The sequence below is a fragment of the Poecilia mexicana genome, unplaced genomic scaffold (genome assembly GCF_051168715.1).
Source record: "Poecilia mexicana isolate PSO_F unplaced genomic scaffold, ASM5116871v1 scaffold_19, whole genome shotgun sequence".
Lineage (NCBI taxonomy): Eukaryota > Metazoa > Chordata > Actinopteri > Cyprinodontiformes > Poeciliidae > Poecilia > Poecilia mexicana.
In genome coordinates, this window is record NW_028263388.1 from 14,538,526 (window position 1) to 14,548,433 (window position 9,908).

The following is a 9,908-nucleotide window of genomic DNA, read 5'->3' on the forward strand; positions in this document are numbered from 1 at the left end:
CATTTATAACTGAAATTCCCAATAAACTACGTAAAACAGCGTTCAGATCATAATTCAAATAGGACATATTGTATTTTAGTTTGTTTCTTAGCATTTTAATGTTGAACCTTATATTTTTGTTGTTTGGGTAATATAAAAGATTTCCAAGGTAAAATGACCCAAATGAGGTTTAAGAGCAAATCTACATAACTGGATTCAAATTAAAACAAAACCAACCCGAAGTCCTGACAGTTGGTAAAAATTTCACATTGCAATTTTAATTAAAGAAAAAAAAAAACACTAATACCATCAGCAGTGGCGCAACTACACATTATTCAGGTGGATGCGAAAATATAAATCCCCCCACCCCCGGGAAGTAACGTCAGGGTGAAGGAGCGACGCTCACCCCCCCTTCACGACACGTGAAGTGTAAAAATCGCTACATTTACCTCGTTATGTGCGAGAGGTGAAGGAGCGTGAGGCGCGCTGAAGTGTATGGGAAAACATAATCGGCGCGTCGCCCCCTCCAGACGGGGTTTTGGCGCCCCCTCTGGTGCTGCGCCCCTATGCGTTGCATACGCTGCATACCCACTTTTTGCGCCTCTGACCATCAGGGATGTAAACTGAATAGACATGTTACTAGGAAATGTAAAAAGTAAAACTTTACAAAACAGTGAATGAAGTAGTTCATTCTTTGGATTTTTATCAAAAATGTCAAATCATTTTTTAGTTGCATTGCTTGATCAGTCATGCTGTGTGACTCTCAGCTGCATTTGTCTCCTTAAAAAGGAAATCCTCACTATTAGCATAATCTACTTACAGCATCGTGAAGTTACTGAAAGGCTGCATGGAGCTGGTGGCAATCAATAATTATACATGTACATTTTTTTTTATTTTTGAGCAGCCTCCTATTTTTAAAAAATCTAATAAATTTATTCACACATCTCCTAATATATTGATTAAAGAAAGCAGTTTTTCCTCTCTGTTTAGAACAGACTAAATGCTGACGTGGCATCTGCCTCAGGGAGTCTGCTCCTTTTTGTTTTCCTTCTAATTAATCATGATGAGCTGCAGCTGAGGGGATACACCCTGCAAGGAAAAGGTGAGTTGAAACACCCATGCAAACACCAACCTGAACACAACTTCATGGATATGATTCTTACTGACTGAGAAGAAATGAAAGCTGTTCAGATTTACTGGCTTTCAAAATCGGAGGGTAGAATTAGTACTTACATGCCACTGGGTATGTCTTGCACTCCACAAAGTATCGAATCAATGCTTGGTGCCGTTATACTTTTTAAGTACCAGGTGGTGAATATTAAATGTCGCCCAACTATTTATTTAGCTTTTTTTTTTTTTTTGGTATATATGAACAGCCGCAGCATATATTAGATGACAGGTGGCACTAGAAAATGTGCAATTAATTTCCAAAACAGCTTGCCATAGATTTTTACTGGTTTGTTTCTGAACTTCTTCCAATGATTTTTTTTAATTATTACAAATTATGCGCCTAACTTTACAGAGTCCATTAGGATCAATCTATACACAAACAACAAGAACCCAAATACGTCAAGCTTCAACTTCATTCTTTATGCATAAAGTATGGGGAAAAAAAATTGTCCCTTCCTAAAATATTGCAGTTTAAATATTTTATTTACTTCTGAATTGAGCACTGTTTGAAGATGCAGAGATGGGCTTCCTCTCACCTCATGTTTTTGATGTGAAAAGCAGCACTGATCAGTTCAAAGTTCTCAAAAAAAATAAAAATAAAATAAAAATTTAGTTCAGCCATGGACAACACTAGATAAAGCCATTAATCCACTGATCAATGTGAGAGTGCCCAGCTCAGATCTCACTGCTGATCAGTGGTTGCAATTGCTTGTTAAAGATTCAGAAGGGGGGCCTGGAAGCAGCAGAAGGTTAATATGGTGCATTGTGCTAAGCAGGTGCTTAGGAAGTTGTTATGCCTGGGCATCATGAGTCCACACATTAATTAAGGACTTTTTAAGTCTGCCTGTTTCCCCAGTGACTACTAATTAGTCTTAATTAGATGCTCAGCTGATGAAGCTGGTGAAAAAGATCCACTGCAAGAAATTTCAATCGGTCTATTTTACTTGATGCCTTTACTTGTTTTTTTGTCCTCCTGCGTCATGTTGTGGTGCTAAATCCAAATGTATTGAAGGTGGTGTGGGAAGCATTCTAGAAAAACTTCAATTTGTTTAGTGCACTCCGAGTGCGTGATGACATTTACTAGTGCGTGGGTGTCCATATTGTTGATGAGTCCAACCGTGTGAAAAAGTCGAGTTATTCTTCTCTCGCAGACAGCTTTAACTGCAGACTGCAGTGACCCACAAAGAACAGCTGCAGAGATAATCGCCTAATGTGCCTTTGCAGATAATGACCCTGCGTGATATGACCTCCATTTTAGGCCATTACCACTTCAAGCAGACGAGTGCTGAGCCACCAAAGTTGAAAGATGACGGGTCACACTGAAGCGTGGAAGCTTTGGTGTTTATAACGGCCCGAGGATTGAAGATTGCTTCCCACAGTCCTCCCTCATTCCAGTAGCTCATGATTGAATATCCACAAGAGTTTAACAACAACAGTATCAGCAACGCTCAAAGGGCTCAAGGCTGAAAGAGTTCAGTAAGCAGAACTGTGCTTATTTCAAAATCAAGTAAACAGGATCCAACTGGTTTAAGCCATGCTCATAAAATTTATTTGTAATGTGATTTGTCTCAAGATGCAGGTGTCTGTCCTGTATGTGGAAGGTTTATGACCACACAACCAGCATTTATCACAGCGGAATATATGAAGTTCAGGCATCTGGTAGAGACACAGTTGATAGAGATGACCAGAATCATGATTATCTCCTAATGAAAAAAAAAGGACCTGCAATTAGAGCTCACTAACTGTGGCATGCACGATTACAACAGCTGATCCTGTTGTGGTGTTCTTGATCAGGAACTTAAGGCATAATCAAGGAGGGAAGAGTGTGGGAACTTTGGGGTTGGTTCTTTGCTTTTTGTAGAATATATGGATTTGGGTCAGGGCTGCTTTAATGAAGGTGCTCCTGTGGTTTGTCAGGGTAAAGCCAAATCTCTCAATTTATCAGTCCATCTGTATTATCACCGTCACCTGTGGTCATTAGATATTAATGATTATTAAAAGAAACAAGTGGGTGTCATTGGCTTCCCTTGTGGAGTGGTTAGACTCATTGCTAGAGATATGGGGAGAAGGATATTCAGACATGGGGAAAGCCGAAAATAATGAGTCCGTTCAGGCATTTGTGGAGGATGCCTCTCTGGCTTTTGGAAAGCACTGGGGTCCTCCAAAACACACCAAATATTTTGCTGGGGAGGAATGTCTGGGTTTTGGTCCTGGATTCTTGAAACCCATATTTTTCCTTTTTTTAACTGGAAGACAATTGACAGAGGACTGCATGGGTGAACAGACTCTAGAATACCATATTTTAAACTCCACTATGGCAAAGTAAAGGTGCCATAACTTCCAAGCTTCCAGAACACTGACAATGAAAAGAGCCTCACTGAGCATTTAAAGCTCTAAATAAAAGGAATTAATATCTGTCTCCAGATGTGCAATAACAACTGGCACTCGTCAGAGCAAAACTAGCTGTTCCTTGGCAGCTGCTGTCTGAGTAAAGACAGACTCTGTAATGTGTTTAAAGCATAAGGGAGGAGTAAATCACTTTGCCCTCACTCCTTGACACAAAATGCACAAATGCACACATATAAAAACGCAAAGTGGTGATTTCTGTCAGCACGCATGCAGCACAGTTTGAACTATTGGCTGTGAAGCTATGCCATAACTTTGGCACCTAAAAGGACAGGTTCTCCAAAAACAAACCAGCACACTCATACAGGAGCACTGTCACTTCCCTCAGGACTTCTGACAAAAAAAAACAACATACACACAAACAAGAAAATCCTCTTCCCCTGGGTCACAGTGTTAACCTAGCTGCTGCAACTCTGCACTATAAAACAGACAAAAAAAAAGGGATACAAACAGAAAAGAGCAAAGAAACAACAGCGAGTTCTGACTGTGGGTTAAAAGTTCAGTGTTTACTTCAGCATCACAGCAGAGAGTTGTCTGTGTCCTGCAGTTTCTTTGTTTCTGTTGCTTGGTTAGAGCTTGCCATTTGCTCTCGGATGCTTTATTGGTTTTTTTCTCCAGCACCAGTGGGACCAGTCAAGTGTGCATGTAGTTTGTTGTCGAATCAAACTTCCTGATTATGGTTTCTTGAGCGCCATGCAGTTTTCAACAAGAAGGGCACAAGGGCAGGGTGAACCGGAGGAATGTGGCAAACAGTCAAGCCAGCGTCTATTTTATCCCATCTAAACCTCAGCGTGAGCGAGACGCATGTGCATGCGTAGACTATCTGTTATTCTTCCTATCGGTGTAAAAATGATTCATTTATATAATAAGAAGTGGCGTTAGGAGATGTGCTGGCACACATAAATACTTTTGGTGCAGGCTAATTCCTTAGTCTGTTTTTTTCTATTTATGTATTTTATTTTTCTCTGGTTCAGTTGGGGTCATTACATTTTACCACTCCGCTGAAGCTGCAAATTACAATTTCTTGGCAGCAAATATGCTTCAATCCATTGATTTCTCACGAGGCAGCAATTGGCAGTTTTAGGATTTCTCCTTCATTGTTAGATTGCCAGTTTTCTACAGTCTGCAGGTGTCTTTTGTGTCCCAGCCATCGCTTTTATGTTGAATCCTTGTTGTTGCTGCCCGTTTGATGTGAAGAAAGAAATGATAAAAAACAGTGATAGTAAAAATAACAGCTTTATTTTTTTATTTATTTATTTTTTTTTAATAAAAAAAAACAGCATCTTTCATAACTGGTATTGATAAGACCAAAAGAGACAATGATGAACAATTTGCCTTTTTATTTAAGTCTCTGAGTAGAACAGTAATTTTTGTGAATCCAAAGGAGTTAAAGCTACTAATAAAAACTTTGAAACTGTTAGAGCTGACTGATGCTCCAATGTTATTATTATCTGAGCAATATCACAATATGAAAGAGATACTTAATCACAAACATGATTAAGTATCATGTCTGAATTCCCACCAGTCTGAATTTTATTCATTTATTTCAGACTGGTGTTATCCTTGAACTATACATCTTAATTTATAATGAATAATGTCCATTATGTAAATTTAAAATACATATTATAGGTGGTACTACATGTAGCTCAAATGCTGTCAAGTAAGCCATTGCATAATAAACAGCATTTCCCCAAATTATGCAAATACATAATCTTAGTGTACATGTAAATTTCAAAATTTGAAAAAAATAAAAAATAAAATAAAATAATAAAACATATTTAAAAAGTTGTCTGTTTAATTATTCTGGCATTTATCAAATAGAAATATATTTGGATTCAGCCTGACCTGAAACAGGAGAAGTTTATTCTGATTTAAATGATCTTAACTTATATGGCACTTTTCCAGTCATTTTGACCATTAAAAATGCTTTTTAGTCTGTTCTCTTCCCTACAGGGGGTACTACTTTTTCATTTTTTTAGACAATCAATACAAAATCTCCTCTTATCCTGTTTCTGCTGTTTGGTGACTTTAAAATGGACTTTGTGTTGAGTATTGTGAGCTTATTAAATGTAAATGTTCAACTATGAGATTTAGCAAATGAGAAATCTTTTTCTTTTCTTTTTTTTTTTTTAACAAAACAGTTCTCATAAGCATTTTTGTGAAACCACTGCTTTACACCTTGCTGGATGACTGTATTTTATAATGAAATCAAATTGCTACAAAGTCAGAAGAGATGGGTTTGAATGTGTTGATGAAATTAGAGCAGCAAAAGCATAATAATGTAAGCCTCTCAGATCTTTTCAGAGCCATGAAAGTGCATAAAGAAGCTGTCGAACAGTGTATCGATTTTGGAGGAATCATCCGCCTCAAAGAATTAAAACAGGAGCCTGTGGCCTGATATAAACCAGGCTCGACCTTGTCAAATCAATATCCAGTCGAGAAACAATAAACATTGTGAAATAATCTCAGTGTGTGCAGGACAACTGCTTAGGAGTATGTTTTATAGGAAAATAATACGCCCGTGTGTGGTTGGATATTTTATGATTATCTGGCAGTGTAATCATCCTCGTTGCCCATCCCTTGTCCTCCTACAGCTCAACTTTCGCAGCCTCCCTCTTTATTTATTTACCCTGGTCTCATCCAATCGAGTGACAGATCAGTCTGGGGAAAGGGCAGCTTGCCAAGGCAGCCCTTTGTGACAGAGCAATGCATTAGGACATTAAGACACCAGCTCCTGTGCAAAAAAATCAATCACGCACCCTGGATGTATTAGAAGCAGAGAAGGGCACCTCGTACACCTTTCTGGCTGTACTGCTATGTTTCCGTCTTAGTGGCTCCAGATTTGTGCACACCTGGCCATGCTTGTTGGGGCCTGCCACAGCAATGCATAGGGAGAGCAGTTTATAGCAGTTTATTGCTTAGCAAGTCAGTCACTCCCTCCATGCATTGCATGGCAGGCACCTATTGTTCTACACCCAATTGAATGTCTGGATATTATTTATTTTTCTTCTGTCACCGTTAATGCGGCTCATACCGCTGCGTGCCCACCCACAAAAGTGGTATCAAAACGTCCAGCTTGATCCCGAGAAGGGAGCTATTACTTTTAGTTGGATTCTGAGTTAAAATGATGACATAAATTGAGAAAAACGAGAAAAATCGAGGCTGAGTGTGACAGAAAATGAACCTCTAAATGTTACAGCACTGACAGACAGCGGAGTATATATATTCCCAACTGTGGCTAAAGCTGCTGCTAGCTGGTTTATTCTCCGATCGGAGGCTGTTTATTATATACACAGTTAGAGACTGGTGGATTGACAATGAGTAATAACGGCTAACACTTAAATGCTGTTGTAATTAACCTTACCTTTTAGTATATCCTTAAGATAATGAGTATCCGTAAATTTTTCAGTCAGGTTTCCCGAGGCAAAATCACACCAGAAGTAAAGATACATCTCTTCGAGTTACGGCGCCCATTGTCTGACATCACTGTGAAAAGGCTCTCCAGAAAAACTTCAGGTTCAGAAGTAAAACGAGCTGTAGTCCAATCAGCGATTTCTTAGGTCTCCCACTGGGACCTACCTCTTCCGTTTTGTTAATGTCGTTGTGTTTTTGTTAATGTTGTTGTGTTTTTGTTAATGTTGTTGTGTTTTTGTTAATGTTGTAGTGATTTTGTAATTTGTAATTGTGCTTCGTTAATGTTGTAGTGTTTTGCACCTCAGGGCTACCGTAAGAACCACATGTGCGAAGCTTATAGTCGTCAGTCTCAGACTGAATTCCACTGTACTTGGGGTTTATCCATTGTATTTTTGTGGTGAACTAGGTCAGCCATAGCACTATGATGATGGACCTGACAAAAGCTTCAGTCATTGCACTCTAGTGGTGGATCACGCATGTTAGACCTGCATGGATTTATTCCTCAGGGCAAATCTAAAATGCTTAAATGCTGGGTCTAAAGTGATGGACACACTTCTGCACACTTTCTTCAGAAATTTTTGAGTTTGTGTCATAGTTTTGCATTTAAGAAGAAGGATCTCCCTTCTCCATAAATTGTTAACCTTTTGAAAGAGGGAAGTTTTTTTCTTTACATCTTAATAAGACAAAACCTTCAATAATCACTAATAATTTTCCCACAATGGCCTTTTCATAAATATGTCAAGGGTCACAATCATAGACCCTAAAAAGCCTACGACACAATGACCTCTATTTCCGGATGGTTTTTTTTCTTTTCTCCAATGAAGAAAATTTAAAACTATCCAACATCCTAAAAATGTATAAAATCTTCAGAGGACTCGCAGATCTATGTTTTAGTTGCAGGTAAATCTGAGTCATCTGTATAACAGTGAAATGAGATGCTATGTTTTTATTTATTTATTTTAAAGATGTAGACCATAGGGAGCATATAGATTAAGAAAAGGATTGGGGCAAGAACGGAACTGTGTGGCACCCCTTCTGTGCCCAGACTGAAGACTGCTATTGATAACGGACAGCACACTCACACACACAGTATCTGCACGATATCCAGAGTAAATCTTGTGGGTTTCAACTCACTGACTATTTCTTTTTAGTAGTGAAAAAGTAAAAAATAAAAGCCATGTACCAATTTACTTATACTTTAGATTCTCTGCTTCGTCTTGGTGTATCACATAAAATCCCATTAGCACAGTTTATGGAAGCAATGCAACAAAATGCAGAAAATGTTCAAAGGGCATCATGTTTTGCCAGGTGCTGCATAGTGTCTGGCAGATCCTATTATTTTTATTATTCTAGTTCAGGTTTCTTTTATCTTAACCATTGCATCTTTCATTTTAAAAATCTTACTTTCAGCAGACACAAGTGTGTTGTAAGAGATGAAGTGAAAGAGGTCGTAGAAGCAGAGATCAAAACCAAGCATGAATAAAACACAAACAAAAACTTCAAAACTCTGGGAAAAAAAAGTCATACAAACAATAAAGGCAGATCAAAAAGAAATGGGGGAAGTGAATCAAAGGCAGAACCAAAGTAAAAAGCTCTGAGTGGCTACATTAACTATGTATGGCTTACCTGCTCGATGAACTTAGCATTTGGTTTTGCATGCACTTCTGAGATGGACATTTGTCTTTTTCTGTCATTTGTCTTATTAAGATTTAAAATCATAATAATAGTAATAATAAAAATACAAAAGCTTGAAATTTTACTTGTTAAAAAGTAAAATCAGTTTAAGCCCATAATGCAAAATGCTGAGCTTGAGCAAGATTTGTTTTGAGAAATAAGTTCCATGTTTTGCACTCCTGGAACACTTTGTTTGATGAGAAATCCAGATGAGAAGGAAAATGATGCTCAGGACATTATCTTCAAAAGAAAGCAGCATAAGAAATGAATAATACATTTTTATTTCCTCTTTCTTCAACCCTAGCATAAGATACTGTCTGAATAAATAAATAAATAAATAAATAAAGGCTGTAAATAACCGTTGCCTCAGTCATTTCTCCATTACTTTGGCCAGTGAAGTGGGACCAACTTCTTATTTCTTGCTCTGAGAGGCAACTCACATTTTCAATGATGGAAGAAAGCAATGAGGAGTCGAGTGAAAAGGAAAGAAGGAACGGTGGGGAAATAAGTGTGGGGATGTGGTTACACGGAATTTACTTAATTAATTTTGCAAATGTACATTTGAACATGTCGTCATGCCGACAAATGAGATCCATCTTTTCTTGCAATGTCTATTTTTTAAGACATGATACGTTCGTCTATTAATCATGTAGATGTCTCACTTCTTAAACTCAGACAGTAAAAAAAGAGAGGTTAAGTCAATTTCAAATGATCAAATTTCTTTTATTACTTTCATGGTACCTACATTTGCTGTATCCAGTCATAAAAAAAAAACAAAAAAAAAAAACATATAAAGTGGCTTAAATGCCTTTTTAACAAAGACCCTCCGGCAATGCTTGAAACGGTGGCTTCTTAATGTCCACATAATGACTCTATAATCAGCCTTTTGATCAGGATGTGGTGTGTAAAAGCACTGTACTAGTTAGGGTGTTTGAATAACTGCAGACGAAAACAGATGTGAGGAGCAGTTCTGTGTCTTTAAGCGCACGCAGTGATGTCACCCCACTATACATGATCAGACTCGAATACTAAATTAATTGACATGCTATGCTTGTCTCAACAACACAGAGAGGGAAAGTGAAGTTACTTTTGTTGGGAACATGTCAACTGCTTTATCAGTCATGATGCTGCACTGGAAGCCTGCATCTGTCACAAGTCATGCTGCCTTTTATGACAGAAAATGCTAATGACGGTATCTCGGGTGTGTGGCACAGTTTGCTTCAGCAGCTTTAACACTTTTTGATAAATTAGCAGCAGTCCTGTGA